Source organism: Ixodes scapularis, unplaced genomic scaffold (genome assembly GCF_016920785.2).
Source record: "Ixodes scapularis isolate PalLabHiFi unplaced genomic scaffold, ASM1692078v2 PGA_scaffold8__174_contigs__length_109621045, whole genome shotgun sequence".
In the NCBI taxonomy this organism is placed as follows: domain Eukaryota; kingdom Metazoa; phylum Arthropoda; class Arachnida; order Ixodida; family Ixodidae; genus Ixodes; species Ixodes scapularis.
This window is the reverse complement of record NW_024609883.1, coordinates 25,148,386-25,164,447: the sequence shown is the minus strand read 5'-3', so window position 1 is coordinate 25,164,447 and position 16,062 is coordinate 25,148,386. Positions and strand designations below refer to the sequence as shown.

The 16,062-nt window shown below is 44.4% G+C and overlaps 1 protein-coding gene across 2 annotated transcripts in view; it reads right to left on the bottom strand.

Moving 5' to 3' along the window:
- Positions 1-15,441, bottom strand: part of LOC8038857 (probable 3',5'-cyclic phosphodiesterase pde-5) — a 263,816-nt gene extending 248,375 nt beyond the window's left edge. Inside the window, exon 1 of one of the 2 annotated variants that reach the window (XM_040213028.2) lies at positions 15,196-15,441. The gene's annotated coding sequence lies outside the window, so the exon portion shown is untranslated. The remainder of the gene's footprint in view (positions 1-15,195) is intronic. The other variant, XM_040213026.2, reaches the window with a different exon arrangement.
- Positions 15,442-16,062: the final 621 nt, after the last annotated feature.

Here is a 16,062-nt window from a genome sequence, read left to right as displayed (position 1 = left end):
GCGTAAGTATAACGCATAGCACGAACTGAAAAGAAAATATATATATAGAGTTTCAGTCAAAGTTTTCTGTTTGGTTGAAACCAAATATCCCGCAATGTTGCCCACGATAACGGCCAATTAAAAACTCAAAATTAATACGTGACCGAAGCCTTTTCTTTTCCTTTTTTTTTTGCCACTGATTATTATAACACATTCACATGTTTCCTGACGCTTTAGTTTTGTGACGAAGATCGTTTGCGGCTCACAAATTCATGCGTCACCCCACCGGTGGATTTTCAGTCAGCCATTCCCCCTATTAATATGCAGCACCATTTCTTCTATACTCCGAACTAAATATCGAAAGCGCGAAATATTTGAAGACAGACAAAGAATTAAGAATACAGAATGGCGCCATCCTCTATTCTCCACGTCTTCGTCTGTCTTTTGAGCTTTAAATATTTAGTATGGCAAACTAAAAAGCCCACTTCAATTGTTTAGCTTCTGTAACCCGCGTCGCCATAAGTGCGAGCGGAGAAGATAAAAGAGAGAGCACGATGCTTTAAGCGGGTCCGACGTGCACGCGCGCTCGTGAAAAGGGAGTGCTTTCTAATGCAGCCAGATCGTGATCGCTGCATTGGCTTCGCAAGCACTTACAGTGAAACAGAGGGTGGATGCTACAAACTCGAGGGGTCGAGTGAGCGTGGAAAGGTACACGTTGCGCCGTCTTCGTCCTTCCAGTCCCATTCCACGATGCTCTACACGTTGCGCGAATACAAATATTGCATCGTTTAATGCACTGCTGCTCTTTCCAGATTCGGAAAGCTTCGGGATGGCTAAGTCATGCTGCGGGGAAATCACTCGCCGAAGCAACGACTTCATTCTTCTCGACTCCTTCGAAACATGTGGATGTATAAAAGATATCAAGCAGGATATCTGGCTGTGGCCATGTACCTTACGGTATTGATGACTTATTTATTATCGATTCCTCCAAGACACACCGTTTTAGACGAGATTGCGAGCATAGGATATGGGCATCGCCGTAAGTACCGCTTCTTGTGGTAAACATGTGCGGTTGCAGGCCTGCCAACGTCAGTCTCGCGCGAACATTGCGCGTGCTTCCACGTAGTTACCTTCACGTAAATATTTCAAGCACTTCCACATAACTAGCAGCACGCAAGTATTGCACGCGCCTCCATGTAGTTCTAGCTTCCCGTGCATATTGCAGGTGCACCCATTTACCTTCCCGCCCATATTGCACACGCTTTTACGCATCACGCACATATCGCCAGTTCTTCCACCATATTTAGCTTCACTCGCATATTGCGCACGCTTCCACCTAGTTAGCTTCACGCACATAATAGAAAGTTTTAGTAGATCGTTCCGATACCTCCGATAGCCCCGATAACGATACTATGCATGCGCAAGGGAGGCGGTGGCGGAGTATCGGGATATCGTTATCGGAGTCATGGAAACGATCTACTAAAACTCTCTATTGTAGATGCTTCCCATTAACTTCATGCACGTATCGCACGGGCTTCCTTGTAGTTAGCTTCACACAGATATTGCACGTGCTTCCACTTAGCGCCACGCATGCATTGGCGAGCGGAGGACCAAGGAAGCAGCGCCCGGTCATGAATTTCTAGAAGATTCGCGTTTCTTCGTACTTGAGGCGTAACTTCTGTCATTTCGCCCTAGTTTCTCGTCGTTAAGTGCCTGTTCATTCTCATCCCGAACGCTCGGTACCTGAACCTTCAAGACGAAATTTTCGCGATGCCGACGCACACTAGATAAGGAGCTGCGCGGGTCTTTGTCGAGTCAGTCTCGCTCTCGCTTGCTGTTACGCCGCCAAATCGCCGCCTGCTTCACTATTGTCTCGACGCTCGTGGTTTGTTTTGTTTTGCACAAGTTCGCCGATTAAACTTTTTTTTTCTTTTCTGTTCGCTGTTTATTTTCTCGTCACCTTCATTTGCGACAATATTGCGCATGCTTTCACCTGTGGGACATCATCATTTGGGGGTAACTCCCGCCCTTTAGCGACACCACCCAGAATGATCAAGGCCACTAGAATGCTGACATCATAAAAATGAGACAGAGCCAATCTACGGATGGGACACGAGCGCTACGTCAGCATTTGGCTAGACTCCGTACCCAGACAAGGCGTCGATGGACGCTCGACACAGTGCTCGGGTCCACTTGCTGAGTAGGCGCAATCCGAAACTGCATGTCATGACGTTCCATGGAAGAAGCGCAGGTTGTTCGCAGGCTTTCACTATTCCAGCCTCTGTTTCCCGTAGGGGGGAAGCCGAAGGAAGCGCTCCGAGAATGCATCCCGGGACTCCTACAACACTAGCGAAGCGCTATACCAACCTATGAGGCCATAGCAGCCACAAAATTAGCTACGCTTGAGAGAGACAAAGCTTCTGCCAACTTGTCGCTGAAAGTCATTCTTATCGGCTATCTGAAGTTCTCTTTGCAATCGTAAGAAACGGATTTCCGTCCTCCAGAAACGTTAAAACAGACCGCTACACAGCGATACTAGATTGCCCGACTTTTCTGATAGCATCGTGACTAGAGCTCAGAAATTCGCATTCTGGAATCAAGACGATCACCAATTGCGGCATGTCTGCGCTAGGCAACAAAATGGCGCCGCCTACGAAAACGATCGTGGAAAAACGTTTTGATTTAGTGGCGAAATAAACCATAGGGAGCGGTAGAAGGATAAGCGAGAGTGGGACGCTCTTCGAGGCTCTGCAGCGCAGCTTCGAGTTACATTAAACGGATGTTTGGCGACCGTCAACATCGTATTTGAGTAGAGTCCGAGGGCCGAACTCGTGTTCCTGTGGATTTTGTCGCGTATTGCACACGAGATTATTAAGGGAATTACGAGCAGCTGAGCGTTACTCGCCGTCGGTCTTCCCCTTGAGGGGGTTCCTGCGGTCTCCCTTCCCCGGTGGCCATGATAACGGCCGCGGGTCGGAACGCTCGGCCTCCTTCACCCTGAGCTCCGACCGGTTCGTGCAGTGGAGGGTCCCTTGCCTTGGAGGGCCCTCTTCTCACTCTCTCACGGGGAGACCTCTTTCCGTTCCCCCGCTCGGATGCGGATCACTGCTGACAGGCGAGGAGGTTTCGCCTCTTGTTTTCCCGTTTTCGGGAGAGGGACTCGACCGGTGACCGCGAAAGAGAGAGGACGTGTATCGGCGACTTCTCAGATGCTTCCCCGATCTTGGCTCTCCGAAACCCCGCGTTTGGCAGGTAAGTACATTTTCTTACATTGCCGGAGCGGGGCGTATTTTGGATGGGGATATAGTAGTTTGTGTGGTAGGATGTTTTAATAAATGTTCTTGGAATATGTCTTTACTCTGGTGCGTGTGTCTTCTCTTCCCCTATATTCGAGAGAGTAAGACAAGGTAGACGATCATTGGCACAGACGGAGGTATCTATCGAACCGACCCGTGGTAATATAATCCTGAACGTCGTTATGTTGCCGCGGAGATTTGGGGACCGCGTTACTAGGTTCGACGTCTTCTTTGCGATTGCCGCCGCTGTGCATATAAACCTTGGGTTACTCTATCGGTACCACTGTAAGTAACTAAAGCAAATCCCACAGCCTTTGATTTTCTAAAGCACTTAAAACACACTTGGACATTCTGCACACCTTCCGGACATACAGGAGATAGTTTCAAACGGCTTAGCAAGCATCGATGTATTCCTGGACATCTACCCTGATGGGAGAGTCCATCGGCGCGATATTTCCTCAGCTTCCTGACAGGTCAACTGAGGCTGGGGATATGTAATTTAGGAATCGGAAGCATCGTCTTTTTCGTCCACTCTGCACTTGTGAGCGACATAGACGTCGATATCAGGATATCTTGTTTTTGTAGAATGTTGCGAATGGGATCGTCGAGTCCCCTGTCCTGTTAAGCACAAGTTAATTCCATGCCCTATCACGTTCGAGCCGTAGTCACAGCCTCTTTTACCCTCTCACATTTTTTGTCACATCACCGTTGATAACAATGCAAGCGGAATTTAACAACATCGATTTTTCACGGATAGAAATATCTAGTGACACATAAACTTTTAGTAGTAATCTTGAGGTCATATTACGTGCATAGTTTGGTGAAGTCCACTTGTGCATGCTTTTTGCATTCAGCGCATTTTCTTCTCCGTAGTTTTATTTTAATGTGTTTGCTTTCCTGTGTTATGTCCGAAAATGTTTGTGTACCACACAAAAGGCCATGACCTGTCTGTGGGCTTATAAAATAGTAATAATAATAATTATTATTATTATTATTGTTACTAGTCTTTACTAACTAATTTCCTGCAAGATCGTTTTCAGCTGGTTTCAATCAAAGGCATACAGAGCGTCAATGTCTCTTTAAAATCTGGTGCCCCACAGGGCTCTGTACTTTCGCCTTTACTCTTCAATATCTATGTAACTGATATGTCTACCTTTGTTTCGAATTGCTCCCTTTATCAATACGCGGACGACACTCTTTTGTTAACAAGTCATCTTACTTAATCAAGGGCTATGGAGATGCTCCAGGAATGTTCTTTAGGACTAATGAACTGGTTCGCCCATTTCTTATCGATATCAATGTCTCAAAAACTAAGTTAGTATGTTTTCACAATCCCGTTAAGTTAGTTGACCTAAATACTCATCTTTTCCCCCACACGTCGCACTGTGTCAACTGCCAGTGCACTCCCATCGCTTTCTCAGACACTGTGAAGTATTCAGGAATTATTTTTGACTCTGATCTTCTTGGAATTCACACCTCACAAGACTTTGTTATAAGTTAAGGAGCCTTTCTTGCTTAATGTACAACATCAAGGCTTTTCTACCGCTTAATCTCAGGAAACGCATAGCTCACTCGTTAGCATATGGCTCCCTCCGCTACGGAATCACCATTTTTAGAATTTGCTCTGGATTATGGCAGGCCAAAATCAATAATATTCTAAAAGGAATGCTGCGTAATATTTACTACAGGCCTACCACTTCCTCTCAGGATATGTTTCAAATATTATCTATGCCCAACTTTCAATCTCTGTTTGTGGAAACGGTAGTCCTTGGTCACTACTGGAATACTGACTTCAAAACACCTCGTCCGAATATCCGGCAATTGCGAACGGTTCCTCGATTTGTTATCACCAAATGTTACACTCGTTATGGCAAGAACTTGCGGTCCTTCTACGTTCCTCGGATTTTCAATTCTTTACCTGCTTATTTTCTTGATTTGACTTCCAAAAAAAAAAGCTTAGAAGCTCGCTTCGCCTTCTCCTGTCTCCCGATGAGTCGATCTAAAAATTTGTAACATTTTTGTGTGTGCCTTTTTGCGTTTTGTATTTTTTTCTCAAACGCTCTTATTGGATTTTATCTGACAGTTTTTTTTTGCCGCCATAGTAATGTCATTAGGTGTGTGTCTTATGATTGGTGCATCTTGCGTATAGTCCAAAGGTGATTGATTAAAATAATGCTTTTATTTATGGCTACTATTAATGACACAAATAGGGTGCCGTCCTCAATGTGGTGTATTTGTGATATAACTCAATTTTGCTTGTGTCAAATTCTGCGTCATATTTATTGTTCTGTTTTGTTTTCATGACTCATTTTGTGACTGTTCTCATGCACTGAGAATCTCAATCTTCACCTGGACGTGCCCTGCATCGTGCAACTCTTCAAGGAACCATTCTGTAATTTTTTTTCTGGTGACATAACCTGACTTTTTTTTTATTTTTGTTGAATTTTATATTTTTTGTGGTTTGGAAACCTAAGCTTCGACTGGAACAGTTGCTAATTCTGGTTAAGTTCACAATTTTTTTTGTTTTTCCTTTTTCTTTCTTCTTTTGTGATAACTATTTTGATATCTTTGCAACCTCGGTTTAGTCACACAAGCCCTTGAAGGCGTTGACGAACCTGCGTTGTTTTGTGGATATGCTCCTCCATCACAAATAAATTATGAACTATGAATTATTATTATTATTATTATTATTATTATTATTATTATTATTATAAACCCCTTGAAAGGCCTGTTTTTGGTTTTTTTGTTCTTTTGCGGTTTTTTTTGTGTTTGAAAGACCAAACGTCCCAGCTTTTCTTTTGCAACATTTTTTAACATTTCTTTTAATTTTTATTTATGGTGCACATTGTATTTTTTTACTCTTTACTTTTTTCCATCTTTGTAAAGTTAATGTGACTTAAAAGGAGCGAAGACTGATAGATATGCATATACAGCGATCACGGTTTCCCCCGAGGACGCGGCACCCGCCGGCTCGCCGCCGGCGAAACCATCCTATGCGTCTGTGGCGTTGGCTCCCCGGCCCCTAGCCCCACCTTGCGGACTATCCCACGATAATCCTGGGAATGTCGGAGCTCAGAGGGCACCGTTCTCGTCGGCACCTCCAGGCAACGGTGAGTCTACCAGCATGGCCCACAACGCGGGTTTCCCGCGAGCTAACCAGGAGCGCCGTCCAAGGCCTCAGGCCTCATTTGGTCAAGCCAAGAATTGCACCGTCAAAGCGGTGCCTCGCCCACCACCTTCCAAAGGCTTGTTTGTGTCCCGTCTGGACCCATCCACTAGCGTCACTGACGTCGAATCTACAGTATCAACTGTTATTGGGGACAAGCCAGTGATTTACACGCAACTTAAAACAAAATACCGCACGTATAACTCGTTCCATCTTGCCGTTGACGAGGAGTCGTTGCAAGTGTTAAATAACTCAGACGTCTGGCCAGATGGCTCTCTTTTTCGCCCTTTTTTGGGGAGGTTACCTAATTCCCGGCATTACGTGGTTGCAGCGGAAAGTTTAACCGAAGGTACTCATGGCTCGAAATCTTAACGTTTACTATCAAAATGTCCGCGGCCTTATAACAAAATCGGATGAATTTATGTCCAATCTGCTAGGTACCGATTACGATATTGTCATATTGTCAGAAACATGGCTTCATGACGGACTTGCGAATAGTGAATATTTTACACCTGCCTTTACTGTGTTTCGTAGAGATCGTGATTATACTTCCGGGATAAAATATGGAGGTGGTGTATTGATAGCTTGCAAACAATCACTGAATGCACATAGGCGAAATGATTTGGAAACCTATCAAGAATCCGTCTGGGTCGAGATACCGTCTGGTGACGGGTTCAACTTTCTAATTGGAGCATATTATTTCCCTCCCGCTTCAGATGCGGCTCTCTTTGTAGCTACTTTAATTTTCTTGAAAATGAAATAGACGTTACTAAATATCGCGTGCAACTATACGGGGATTTTAATCTACCGAAAGTTGACTGGATCAATGGTCGTATTAACAGTGAAAGCTCCTGTACACGTCAAAAAGCGTCTTGTTTGTTTAACTTCATAGATTTTAATGATTTTACACAACACAACATGTTCGTGAACTGTTCCGGTAACATTCTCGATCTGGTTTTATCTAACATTCCTACTTCGAAAGTGGCTCGTGTAGACGATCCGCTGGTCCCCCCTGATGCTTATCATCCTCCCCTTACGGTTTCGTTTTCTATGTTCCTAAGGTCAAGGGTTTCGTCTGGTGCACTACGGTACGCGTACAGCGCTGGCGATTACTTTAGTTTATACAAATATTTTGAACAATATGATTGGACTGATGTCTTACAATGCTCTGACGTAGATTCGATGGTGGATAGTTTCACAGTGGTAGGCAATGATGCCATGAACTTGTTTGTTCCCCAGCGCACCGACCGCCCAGAGAAGTACCCGAAGTGGTTTTCCAAAAATTTGCGATATTACTTGAGATTAAAATTACGTTACCACAGATTATATAAAAAAACGAGGCTCGGCTTGTGGTATGAAAAATTTAGCCTCTGTCGTGAATTAACAAAAAAGCTTCTTGCTAACGACCAATATCACTACCGCAGGCAGATGGAGCGTAACCTGAACAAGCGACCAGAAGAAATCTGGCGCTATGTGAAAAAGCATACCACGAAGAACTTTAACGATATAGCGCTGAGCAACGGGTCAGTTTTTGAAACGTCCCCAAAATCTGTTTGTGAGTTGTTTTCGCATCATTTCAGTTCATGCTTTTCCAATGTCAACACCCCTTTACCCATGACATGTAATACTACTTTTGATGACTATTTACCTTTTACTAGATGTACTGTTCACGAAGTGCTTTTAGCTATTGGAAAGCTGAATTCTAAACTGTCCACAGGTTCAGATGGTATTCCCAACTTCGTTCTAAAAGGATGTGCCGAATGTTTTGCTCCTGTTCTTGAAAAAGTGTTTAACTTGTCTATACAGAGTGGTGTCTTTCCAGAAAAATGGAAATATTCAATAGTAGTCCCAATTTTCAAGTCAGGTAATTCTTGTGATGTTAGTAACTATTGCCCTGTTTCCCTTCTCAATGCATTTTCAAAGGTTTTTGAGAAGCTGGTGTACAATCGTTTGTATAATTATTTTAAAAGAAAGTTTGTTCTTGTACAGCACGGTTTCGTCAAAGGCAGATCTGTCGAGACAAATCTGTGCACATTTTTAAATTTTGCTTTTCCAATTATTCAGTCTCGATAGCCTTCGATAAAACCTTCGATAAGGTCAATCATGAGTTGTTATTGCTGAAACTTAGGGACTATGGCCTGAGTCCTGAGTACAATACCTGGTTTAGGAGTTATCTTCATAAAAGGCAGAACTGTGTAAGGGTATCTGGCTTCTTGTCTCGTCCATTCATTTCTATATCAGGAGTGCCCCAAGGCTCAAACCTTGGACCTTTGTTGTTTCTTATTTTTATAAATGATTTGGTGTCGTCCGTAAAACACTCTCAATTACTTATGTTCGCAGATGACGTGAAGTTGTTTCGGGAGGTCACCTCAGTCACTGACTGTACTTTGCTGCAGGACGATCTCCGTTCAGTGGTAGAATGGTGCGGTTCTAACAATCTTTTCTTAAATCCGCGCAAAACAAAAGTCATGTCGCTGTCAAGAAAGCGTCACAATTTATCCTATGCATATGTTCTGGAAAATGAAACGATCTGTCGGACCACGCAGATGCGAGACCTAGGTGTTCTTGTGGACGACCATCTTTTTTTCCTTTCTCATGTAAACTCCATTATCAGCCAGTCATTGCGCACGCTAGGAATAATGTCTCGCTTAACTAGACCATTTATCACTCATCACTGTCTCTTGAAATTATATAGTACCCATGTACGTTCGAAACTAGAATTTGCATCTGTAGTCTGGAACTGCATATCTATAACAGCAAGTGAAAGTATAGAACATGTACAAAAGCGATTAGTGCGCATCATTTACGACCGATATTTTGGAAGAAAGTGTTTTTATGAATATAATTCGATTTTAGCAAAATTAACATTGGGCACCTTAGGTAAAAGAAGGTCCATTCAGTTTTTACATAGGCTAATTCATAATGCAATAGACAGCCCTACTCTCCTCACCTGTGTTCACTTTCGCATACCACTTAGAACGAACTCTAGAAATCCTAGAGTCTTTTACCCAGACCTTATTCGAAACGCATCACCGGTTTCGCGTATCCAACATGTTTAAAACACGCAATTTACTGACGTCGATACTTTTAGTACAAACCTGTCTTTTGAAAAACGATCATTTAGATGCATGTGTTTTTAATTGGCATATATACACGTTTGTGTGCTTGCATGTTTTTTTGTTTTTTTTTCACAACTCTTTATTTTGTCTACTCTGTATTTTGGGTGTATTTCAATTGTGTGTGCTTAACCCAGTAGGCTTTCGAGCTGTTGGTTAGCACAAGAGAAAAATAAACATTGATTGAAACATTGACTGATTGATACCAGAGCTAATTGATCATACTAATTGGTGCTTCAGTGTACATACTGTTTGCATGTCAAACATTTGACATTCTGTGTCGCAGTACCAACCTCTGAAACTTTACGAACTTTTCTCAAGACTGTGACAAAGCTGACTTTTTTTTTCATTTGTACACTTTCTGAAACTGCGACGCTCAAGCTTTTTGTGTTCTTTTCTTCACATGATACCGATGCGATGCTCCAGCTTTTTTTTTTTTGCTAATACTTTTCTTGATGCTACTGTTATGCTTAACATTTCTGTTCTTAATACTTCACTCCATGTCACTTCAACTTAGGTTCTATCCCACAAGCCCTCGATGGCTTTGACGAACCTGCATTAATTTCGACTAGTGTCAAAGAGGAGCAATAAACTTTATTATTATTATTATTATTATTATTATTATTATTATTATTATTATTATTATTAATATTATTATATCCAAAATATTTCAATATGCCGATGACACCCTTATATTTTCTCGACACCTAGTGTACGAGCGTGCAATTGAAATGCTTCAGATCGATGTCGCTAAAATAATGGACTGGTTTTTCGCCAACAAGATTCGGGTAAATGCTTCAAAAACGAAGCTTGGCTGCTTTCATAGCCCTTTAAAAAACGTAAGCTTAACTTCTCAGCTATTTCTCCACAACACCAATTGCTCATGCTATAACTGTACACCTGTTGAATATGTTAACACCGTAAAGTATTTAGGCCTTCACTTCGACAGTGACCTCTCATGGATCTCTCATATGTCATATATATGCCAACGATTGAGAACTGTCTCATGTCTGCTTTACAATATCAAATCATTTCAACCTTTGTCAATTAGAAAAAGCATTATGCACGCGTTAGCCTATAATACACTAAGGTATGGCATAAGCGTATTTTTTAACTGTCCATTCTTTTGACGCTCAAGAATTGATCGTACGTTAAAGGGAATTCTGAAGAGTTCAGCATACAACACACACATGCCATCTAGTGCGAGCTTGTTTGCTTCACTTAAGTTACCGTGTTTTGATTCACTCTTTCTTCAAACAGTAATTTGGCGACACTTCTGAGAGAGTGAGTTTAAGGTCTCGGCCAGTCCATCTCGCGAACTTAGATCTGCTCTGCGTTTTCAAACTTCTCGAGTAAGAACTCACTATGGCGAAAGCATGCGTTCCTTTTATGTGCCAAACATTTTTAACGACGTTTCAGCTGCTATACTTGCCATTGCCTCAAACAAAATGCTGCAGACCCTTTTGAGAAACATGTCCTCCGATGTGGCCAGATAGTGACTTTTTCCCATGTCGTTATTTCCCTTTTCTTTTCTAGAATGGTGCTGTATGTGCTTTTTGTAGTATTCGCTGGACAAGCCAAATGACGACTGCATTTATTGCGTGAAGTTTTGTTGTCTTCGACCCGCTGACTGACTGATTTTCTTTCTACTATTAAGTGTTTTTTTCTTTTTACTGAACATATAAAATATTTGAGAGAAATAGTCATGAATTCAAGGACTGTGTCTTCGAATCTACTCTTACAGTGTTTAAAAATACGCATGCACGAGTGTTTGTTTTTTACTTTTATGACTTTAATGGCTGTAATTGACACAATGATCAAGACAACGTTTGCTATAGTTTCATCTTCACAGCTTCACCCAAATCATTGACACAAACATTCCGACTACATCCTGTCATGTTATTTGCTTTTTTTCCTGCGCGTAATGTTATTCCGTGCGAACTTCCTTTTTTGTATTTTCCAGCGAAGGGTCTGGTCTTACAAGTCCCGGATGCCTTTGATCGGACCCGACACTCAACTGGCTATACCTGCACTACTGAATAAATTTATTATTATTATTATTATTATTATTATATCGGCACCCAGATCGGGTAATAGAGGGCCCATGCTCTAAGCGCCTTATCTGGGCAAGCAGTGACCAGAACTCGGCAGGCGCGAGTTACGCCGAGCTATAAAGGACACTATAGAACTCTCAACCACGTGCGTTTGCAGGCCGACAGCTGCGCGTGCCAATCCGCCATTTCCTGAATCGCAACTTTCAGATGCAGTTGGCGGGAGACGCGCTGTCAATACCTGAACGCTCGTTCCATGGGGTCATCTGTTCGGGTAAGGTTATCGCGCGCATTCCTGTTTCGCTCACGCGAATTATTAGACAAAAACCTCTCGAACCGTCCATTTCTCAAAATGGTCGATTGCGAGGTTCCAGCGCCTTTGTATCGTCCATTTACACCACGAACATTCCGGCCTTTAACGGTCGACAGATCATTTCTTCCCCATTACTCGGGCTAACTGTCCCGTGCGAATACCGCTTCCAACGATGTGACTAGAACCGCGAATGGCTCACGCCCGCTTTTCAGCGACGTTGTTGCAACCTCGCGTACTTTGAGCGAACTTGTCCCAGGGGTCCTCGCGACAGCATTTCGTTGCTGCTCACGCGTCCGCATTTGTCCTTGCGTTGTCTTCTAGAGATAAACGCGAAAGTGGCCGAAGAAATAGTGCCTCGATGTTCGGAAGCCTTGTACTTGGTCTTTGCGGGAATAATAGAATACGCCTGGCTCGGAAAGAAACGCCCAGAGTGTCTTTCGCTGGCCGCCGCGAGTTCCGCTTACCGCAGCCGCCGCCAGGGTCCGATCGAGACAACGAGCAGCCCTTAAACGAAGCACTCTTCGGGCTGCAACCGGGTTTGCAACGTGTGAGCGCCTGAGAACATGTTCGGCATTTCAAAGACGTACACCTGCTGCTACGCACTTTAAGCACCATTATAATAAGCTAACGCGTCTTTTACGAATACCAACGACAGCGATCCTGCGAAGAAAACACCACGTCATTTAATTTTCTATAGAGTGCGAAAAGGGTGTAGAAGAAATTAAGACTGCTTAAACCGGCTTTAGCGGAAGTTAGTTCAGCGACTATACACGAAGTAATTTTTCCCAATATAGGGCTTTGTACCCAGCAGACGTATTCCTTCTTACGCCCCGAGGATTGCGAAGTATTAGCGACAAAGAGCTTCGTAATTGCGGAGGCGCTCACCTACGAATGAGCTTATTTCACTTGTTGCGTATATGAGAAGTGGCTGTCGTGATTTCTGTCTCGTGCGTTGCTCGTCGCTTCCCTGTTTGTTCTCTCGCGCATGTGACAACTGTGCGTGATGCGCTCTGCTCGCCAACTTGTTAGTCGCCGAACAAATCTATCGTATCTAGGATGCTGCTAGGATCACCGGTACCCCATTTCAGGATGCTGGTGACACGTGCCCGCTTAGGGTGTTTGCCCCGGAACACACCCTTAAGGACGTAAAACATCTAGTTCTAGGGCCGAAGCTCCTTAGGGTCTAGCCTCGTCCGTCCGGCGTCCGTGCTCAGATCGATCTTACTGGCGCACGTGCTCGAGAGCTCACGTGCTTGTGCAGAGCAAAAAATAAAAGAAAAATAATGAAAAAAAAATGTTTGCGCAGTCGACAGGATTTAAACCTGTGCGGGGAGACCCCAATGGATTTCTAGTCCATCGCCTCAACCACTCGGCCACGACTGAGGGACGAGTAGGGGGCTCTGAGCTGTGGTAGTAACTCAAGAGTTGGGGATGTCATGGATGAAACGTTGTATGTAGCCGCTCAACGTCTATATAGGAAGAGGGCGCTGCAGTCAAATGGGTATATAATCGCTTTAAACTTTGCATGGATTGGCTCAACGTTTATAGACGAGAGGGCGCTGCGGTCAAATGCTCAAATGCGAATATAACCACGTTCCATGCTACACATTCTCTTTCTGACATGGATGAAAACGAACCACGGATGGGCAGTATTTCAAATACAAGTATTTAAAATACGTATTTCAAATGCTTTGCGTATTTTGCATTTGTATTTAATTACAAATTGGGTAATGTATTTGACGTGTGTATTTAAATACTAAAACGTGGGTATTTCAAATAGAATTGTAATTAAATACAATTTTGTGGACGAAAATACATCTCTCAAATTTATTGTCACTGTCCAGAGCAGGAAGAAAACTGCGTTCTGTACCAAATGCAGTGTTTCTCAATCAAGCACAAGCGTTTAGTGACTTTGTGACTACGGTGCTAGTCCAGGGCAAGAATAGTAACGAAATCGACGTTCACACGCAGACTGGCTAAATAAGTGCCTGTGACAACTTGTGATGGTTTCCAGCCTGATTTCCATCCATATTTTTGCCCGGAACATTCTAAATGCGCGGATCGTCCAGATTTTCGTAACTGGTGCGAGTTGCAACAATAAAAAATTCTCTAGCTAGTGCTGCGCATTTTCGTCGTCTCAGTTCTTTCTTGGTTTATACCAAAATGTAAAAGCTGCTTGAAGATCTGTACTTCTTTCACCTATTACGTCCAAGCTGATTACATTTTTTGTGATTATATTTCTATTACGTTACTAAAGCCTGGCGCACTAACTCCCGAGTTTGCGATGCAAAATTAAAATGAGATACCCAGAAACCTGTTGCAGGTGCCCTGAAGTCGCCGACGCAAATTTTGAGGAATGTATTTGGAAAAATATTTGAAGGAGACCAAATACATTTGGTTGTATTTGTATTTTCTGCTTAAATGTTTTTTGGAAATGTAATTAGATTTGTAATTAAATACGTTTTTGACGAATTATTTTGTATTTGTATTTCGATGCATATTTGCATGTATTTTGCCCATCCCTGAAACGAACGAAAGGCTCGGCGTGCTGCGGCTCAGCGTCTACGGAGACAGGCACCGCCAGAGCTTCGCGCCAATCAACATTATTCACCATGTGGAGATGCGGTCAATTTTTTAGCCTGCCCAGCACCCCGATATTAATTTGCTCCAAATCTCGGGCGGGTCAGAAAAGCTGAGATCCGTAATTCATCGTCCGCTTTTCCCTTTAAAATGCGGGAGCCCAAAAAGACACTGTTGCTGAACTACAGCGCGTCCCCCAGGCCCTTGGACGTATGGAGGGGCAAAAAATTAAAAGAAGACAACGCCCGAGGTGGAATTCACATAAAACAATTTAACGCGTAAAAAGCACACGAGCGCTCACTCGTAGTTTCTCGGGATCTTCCTTTTCGTTTAATGCATATTAGGTGCGAGTCAACGTATCTTACATGTCATTTTTCCTGCATTCGATGGGCCGTTTAAGCCATTTTCCTCATTCCGTGTACTGTCTCTCGACTCGGCCAGCTCATTGTAGTCACAGCCAGGACTAGAACGGCAGTACCTCGAGTTGCCCCGCCTCCAGCTCGATAACACCTCGGCGCCTCCTGCCAGAGCTTCGAGCTGGCACCGTCATCCGAAGCACAAAGGAAGGCAACGCACTCGCGCCCGGAGATGATCGCCCGAAAGAGACGCAATGCCGTTCTCGCCCTTTCAGTGACCATGCCCGACACCCCAGGCATTGGTTCTTGTTGCATTCCCGCAACGGCCAGCGCCTCACCTGATCCGCCGAGCGTGGGAGCTCCGAGCAACACCGTGCCGAGGCGCGGCAGCAGTAGGAGGCCGCGGCGCGACGGCGGAGGCTGCGGCGACGGAGACGGCGGGGACACGGCGTCGTCAGCCACGCAGCGCCGGTGGAATCTGCTCTGCCGTCGCCAGGACTGCGGCGCCGGGGATCGTCCGGATGCGACGACGTCGACGACGCGCACCGTCGGAGGAGGAGGACCGGGCTCCGGCTCGAGGAGGCGCTGCTGGCGCCGCCGCTGCTTGCGCGCCGACGCGCCCCGCAGCGGAGGCAGGCCGCGTTCTCGGGGCGATGCGGCGACCGAATCGGCCGCCGCTGGCGACGACGAGCGCGGTGCCGTTGAAGCCGTGGACACGGCTTGCGGGGCGCCCCGGATGCGGCGCGCGGCCAGCGTCGGAGCTGCGGGAAGACGACCAGCCTCGGACTCGTAGCTGCAACTCCAACCCTCGTCCTATTATCCCGAAAATCCACGTCCGCACTACCTTAGAGCATGTCGCCAGTTGAACCCTCCCAACAAAACACGTTTGATGAACTGAACTGAACTGCACCAATTACACGTCAAATATTAGAGCCAGGGCGGTGGAAAATCCTGATTGAAAAAAAAAGGGGGGAAATTGCATAATTTACTTAAACGACTTTCATCAATACAAATAAAGTTTATCGCATTCTAACCCACACATCATCGAGTGTTTGTTACGCCGAATATTTCGGGAACTCTTGGAGTTTTCTTCTTTTTTTTTTTTCTTTTATCTATGATTTACTTGTGTTGCTTCTTTATTTTCTAGGCTTTATTTTCTCACGCCATCACATAGGGTATTGCAGCAACGTAAGCAAGATTTCCTT